Source organism: Chrysochloris asiatica, unplaced genomic scaffold (assembly GCF_000296735.1).
Source record: "Chrysochloris asiatica unplaced genomic scaffold, ChrAsi1.0 scaffold00252, whole genome shotgun sequence".
Taxonomy (NCBI): Eukaryota; Metazoa; Chordata; class Mammalia; order Afrosoricida; family Chrysochloridae; genus Chrysochloris; species Chrysochloris asiatica.
This window is the reverse complement of record NW_006408770.1, coordinates 2,405,622-2,412,232: the sequence shown is the minus strand read 5'-3', so window position 1 is coordinate 2,412,232 and position 6,611 is coordinate 2,405,622.

Below are 6,611 nucleotides of genomic sequence, written 5' to 3'. Positions count from 1 at the left end.
CACAGAAATCAAATTGAATACCTCTATGGAAACAGACGGTATAAAACCGCAACATCATTGGCCAAAATAAGGCAGACTATGGAAGAAATCATCCATTGCTCATATGAAAATGCAGTTTGAAGCTGAAGAAAATTAAATCAAATCTATGAGAGCAAAAATATGACCTTGGATATATCACACCTGAAATTACAGACCATCTCAAGAACAGATTTAATGCATTAGACACTAATTACCAAAGATCAAAAGAGTTGTGGGTTGATATCAAGAACATCATAGAGGAAGAAAACAAAAGATCATTAAGAAGACAAGAGATAATGAAGAGACCAAAATGAATGTCAGAAGAGACTCTGAAACTTGCTTTCCAGCATAGAGATGCTAAAGCAAATGGAAGAATTTAGGAGGTACAAGAGCTGAACAGAAAATGTCAAATATCAGTTTGAGAAGACAAAGTCAAATATTATAATGAAATGTGCAAAGACCTGGAGTTAGAAAACCAAACGAGAAGAACACGCTTAGCATTTTTCAAGCTGAGGGCACTGAAGAAAAAAATCAAGTCTTGACTTGTGGTATTGACAGATTCTATGGACAAATTATTGAACGATGCGGAGGGCACCAAAAGAAGATGGAAGGAATACAGAGATTCACTGTAACAAAAAGAAATGGTCGATGTTCAACTATTTCATGCATATGATCAAGAACCAATGGTCCTGAAGGAAGAAGTCCAAGTTCCATTGAAGACATTGGCAAAGATTAAGGCACTGGAAAAATCTTTCAACAAACAGATGGGGCACCATAGGCACTCACTCATCTATGTCAAGAAATTTTGAAGACAACTACCTGGCCAACTAACTGGAAGATATCCATATTTGTGCCCATTCCAATGAGAAGTGACCCAGCATAAATCATCAGACAATATCACTGATATTCCATGCAAGTATAATTTTACCAAAGGTAACACAAAAATAGCTATAAATATACATTGACAGAGAGCTTACAGAGATTCAAGGCAGATTCAGAAGAGAATGTGGAATGAAGGATATCATTGCTGATGTCAAATGGATCTTGGCTGAAAACAGAGAATATCAGAAGGATATTTGCCTGTGCTTTATTGACTACACAAAGGCTTTCAACTGTGTGTCTCATGACAAGCTATGGAAAACATTGCAAAATATGAGTATTGTGAAACACTTAACCCAAGAAGCGGTTGTTTGAACAGAACATGGGAACAACGAATGGTTTAAAATTAGGAAAGGTGTGCACCAGAGTTTTATTCTCTCACCACACTTATTCAACCTGTATGCTAAGACATTATCTGAGAATCTGGATTATATGGAGAAAAACGCGGCATCAGGATTGGAGGAAGTCTCATCAACAACCTGCGATATGCAGATGCTACAACCTTGCTAGCTGAAAGTAAAGAGGACTTAAAACACTTACTGAAGAAGCTCAAAGGTCACAACCTTCAGTATGGGTTGCACCTCAAGGTAAAGAAAACAAAAATCCTCACCACTGGACCAGTAAACAACATCCATATCAAAAGACTGAAGTCATAGGAGACTTCATTTGGCTTGGATCAACCATCACCACTCATGGAAATAGCAGTCAAGAAATCAAACGATGTATTGCATTAGGCAAATCTGCTGCACAAGACCTCTTTAAAGTGTTGAAGAGCAAAGATATCATTTTGAGGATTAAGTTTCACCTGACACAAGTCCTGGTATTTTTAGTAACCTCATATGCATTCAAAAGTTAGACAGTGAATAAAGAAGACCACAGAATAATCAGTGCATTTGAATTATGGTGTTGGTGAAGAATATTGAATATACCAGAGAATGAAGAAATCTGTCTTGGAAGAAGTGCAATCAGATCCTTAGAAGAGAGAATGGTAAGCATAAAAGGAGATAAGGTGGCATTTTCGTGGCACACTTTACCTAGTCCCTCTATAAAAAACCCAGAAACCAAGTGAAAGAGATGGATTAAAATCCTGGAACTGAGTATCAAATGAAGAGATAAACACTGATTGGAAATGGATTAAGCACTGATTGGAAAAATTATAGAATGAAACCATGTACAAGGCTAGAGTGATGGAGCAGGAGCCCAGCACAGCATGACCATTTTGAGTCACAGCAGGCAAAATGCATGTGTGAGGAGAAGCAAACTTTATGGAATCTCCACTAAGACAGAGACACCATGTAAATAAATCTGAGCAAAGCAAAATGAGCAGAATACAAGCTATATCTAAGAGGAAAGTTCAGGGAAACAGGTAAAAACTCCAGTGGCACCTGTTACTGCAGAGCAAGAGGGAGCCAGTAAACAGGAATTAAACCACTTTGTAATAATTGTTCTTAGTTATGTGGGTTGTGAGCCCAAATGGAAGGAAATTTCTTTGAAGCAGTGACTAGAGATACTAGACTAGAGAAAGGGAGCAGCCTCTCCCTTTATTGAGTCAGGGCAAAAATCAAATAAATAATCAAATAAATAATTCACTACAGTCATTCAGGTGTGCAATGGGCTCACATCTGCCTTCCCCCCAACACCTTCTTGGTGACTAGGGATGAGATCCTCTACCTCTACCAACCTGGTAGCTAATGACACCTCCATCAATACCCAGTCCATACAGCTTGCCTCTTTCTCCAATCCAGCGGTGCTTGCTTCATTGAGGCCCCAGCACACTGTGTCATGCACCTGCAGAGTGCACACCATGTGCCTGTTGCCTGTGTGGCTGACAGGATGTGCTCTAATGGGTTGAATGCCATGAAATGGCAACCTCCGCTGTTAGAGGTACATACATGTGTAGATCACATGCCAAGTACTTGCCACCTGCAATGAATGGGACACAAGAACCACATATTAATCATCTGCCACTTCTATAGTCATGGGCACCAACATAAGCAGACCACATGCTGAGCTCATGCTGCCTCTACACTCAAGGGCAAGAGCATACATAAACATAGGGTTTTATCCAATTTTGTGGGCAGGGGCATATTCACACATGGAGCACACAACACGCTTCTGCTGTCTCTATGGGTAAGGCTTGCATTCCTATCAATAGTGTGAAAATTACAGGCTACCACTGTAGACAGTAACATGTGTCCCAGTGGATAGGATGCCATGTGTCTGCTGACTTAGAGGCGTGTGAGACTGCTACCATGCCACCCATTAATAAACTTTTTTGTTATTTTTCTACTTTTTATTCTTTTTTATTTATTCATTTTCCTCTCTTACTCTTATTTTCATTCATTTTCTCTCATCTTTTTTTCTGCTCTATCCAGTGAGAAGTGGACATTGTTTCCCTATTATTCAAATACATCTATTACATCTACCCCCACTGTCCAACTTAATGAGTAAGTGATACCACCCACTCTTGAACCACTGGATCAATGACAGACAGTAGATATTACCTGGTCACCCCACCTGCAGTTGCTCTGAATGAATTGAAGACACATACCCATGCCCACATTCCCACCAGTTACTCGTCCCACTTGGAGACAGCTTAGGAGTATGCCAGTGCTGCTTAACTAGTGACTAATGTAGCATGCCTTTACCACACATCTGGATATATCAAAACAAAGCAAAATAAAAACTCAGAGTAACCAAATCAACAACTAGATAGCCATAACATTAAAATATTTACAAGACAACAGAACAACTTCAAATCAATCAAGGGACCAAAATAAAGAATGAAGAAATATCCCTAAGGATAAAATGATAATGGGACTCCCTGAGAGTCCAAGAGATCAAGGATACCACAATTTCAATGAAAACACAAGCAATATGCTAGAAGATTTCAGGAAAACAATGCAAGTGTAAAATGGCAAGATAAATAGACAATTAGAAACCATAAAAAAAAAAAAACCCAGCAACTAGCAATCCAAAGATTAACATTAATATTTAAGAGATAGAAAACACATTGGAAAAACAAAGAATGGAATAAATAGAAGACTGTTGTTTTTTAATGTTGTTGAGTTGATTCTGACTCATAGTAACCCGTATAGGGTTTTTGAAGAGTGGCTGGTGGACTTGAACAACTAACCATGCAGTTTAAACCGACCTGTGGTCCAATGTTGATACTATAGCACCACACGAGGACTACATTAATAGAAGACTGTTGTTGTTTTTGAGTGCCATTGGGCCAGTTCCGACTCATAGCAACCCTATGAGGAGTGGCTGGTGGGTTTGAACTGCCAACCTGTGTCTCAAACTGAACTTTCAGTCCAGCGCATTATCCTACAATGCCACACCAGGGGGACAAATTCTTTGACACCAATTTATAAGAGGAAAAGTCAGAAAAATTAAGGAAGCCTAAGAATTTTATGGGGAGTCCTGGCATTCTGGGCTAATGCATCAGATTGCAAAGTCATTTGAACTTCAAGGTTAGTGGTTCAAGCTCACCAGCTGCTCCTTGGAAACCCTATACAAGGTTGTTATGGGTTGGAATTGACTCGACAGCACTTAACAACAACAACAAGAATTATATGGAGTCCAGGTGTGGTACTGTGGGTTAATGCGCAAGTCTGCAAAGTCATATGAACTGCAAGATCAACAGTTCAAACTCACCAGCTGCTCCTCAGAAACCCTATACAGGGTTGCTATAGGTCAGAACAAACTCAATGGCACTTAACAACAAGAAGAATTATATAGTACAGCAAGGAGAGCAAAAAATATATATCAGAATTCCAGAATAGGAGGAGGCAAAACCAAAGCAAAACAAAACCACAAAAATAATTCTCAATGATTTGCTGGTAGAAAACTTCCCTAATAATATAAATGATGAAAAATATCAATCCAGGAATCTCAACAAACTTCAGACAGGTTAGACTCCAAAAGAAAGTCACCAAGACCTATCATAATCAAACTTTGCAAAACCAAAGACAAAGAAAGAATCCTGAAGGCAACTTAGGAAAAACAAATTGCTACTTACAATGGAGAACCAAGAATATTAAACTGATTTCTCAGCTGATATAATGCAGGCAAGAAGGCAATGTGATGGTATATATAACTCTGAAAGAAAAGAAGTACAAACAAAGAATTATATATACAGAAGAAACAAACAGCATGGCAGATAGGGTAGAAGTACAATGAGGATCTCTGCCAGCAACAACACAGAATACTGAATGAAGAAGGCTGAGGGGACGGTCCCAGAACTGTGAACCACATATAAAGGAATATTTAGAATGTTTGAAGGCTTACAGCTTGTGGAATTTGTAGCAGAAGCAAGAAATCTAGTGCTTTCAAAGCCACCAGGCTCAGCAGCTCCCAGAGCAGCCACAAACGCCTGACAGAACCATGAGATAAAGGTGTGGACATTTTTTTTTTCCTTTTGTATCTCTTCATTGGTCTCTGACTATCTGAGCAACTCCATTCTGGTGACTAGAGGTGATGCCTGAGTGAGTGGACATCCCACCTCCACCCCCAGAGGGTTCTAATATACACACAGATCTCCTCAAAATTTAAAGGAACAGTTGCCACTTAAAACCAAACAAAAGTTTAAAATGGCCACAGCAGGCCCTGAACTGTTTATCACTAGGAAAAAAGCCTGAACAGGGGTTGTGGAGAAGTACAGGCAGACTAAAAAGGAAACAGGATGAAAATTAAATCCTGAGTTATGTCATAATGACCAACAGTGGCATCTTGAAATTTCTCAGGCAGTCTTGAAGGCAGGAAGCCGAAAGAGAACTTAAAATCATACTCATATTAGGCTACAGATCTTCTCTCTCTCTCTCTCTCACGATTATAGACTACGGCATCCAATTTGTCTTTTTTTTTGCTGTTGCTGTTTTGCATCCAATTTGTCTTTTTTTTTGCTGTTGCTGTTGCTGTTTTGTTTTTGGTCCCCTCTTTACCTTTAGGGTTCTCATTCTCTCTCTACATTATTCAAGAGGAGACAGCAATTGTCATATAGTCAAGATACAATCACACAATCCAAGAAAGAGCCAATACCAGCTGCCATACACCAGAAAGGCAGCCAACAACTGCGAAAGTTACTCTGAGTTGAGTAATAAGAAGAGTGAAAAAGGAAGCCCATTTCCTGATCACATCTACTTGAGGCAATCCGAAAGCATAAAAAATACCAAAACACACACTCATCGAAGTATTTAGCTCATAGCTAACTACTGAATATGGCCAAGAAACAGAAACAGATGACCATATCAGCACATGTCCAGAAAAGAGATAAAGTTATTGAGACAAATGATCTGGAGGTAGACCTATAATCCATACTGGAATGAGGGCACACTTTGGAAATTCCTGAGAAGGAATTCAGAAAAATGATTATAAAATGCATCAAACACTTTTCAATGGAGTTGAGAAAAATAAGGTAGAAGTTAGGAAAGCATTACAGGAACAATCAAATAAGATAAATACAGCATTGGCAATAATTTAAAACCTACAGAAAGAGGTCCAAATGATTAATAATAGAATATCAGAAATGGAAAATACACTGAAAGGGCAAAGGAGCAGAATAGACGAGATGGAAGGCAGAACTAGTGAGCTGGAAGACAAATCTGTCAATACTACTAAGATAGAAGAACAAGCAGAAAAAAGGAATAAAAAATCTGAAGAAGGTCTAAGATTCATGTTGGATAACATGAAGAGGAATACATTAAGAATTA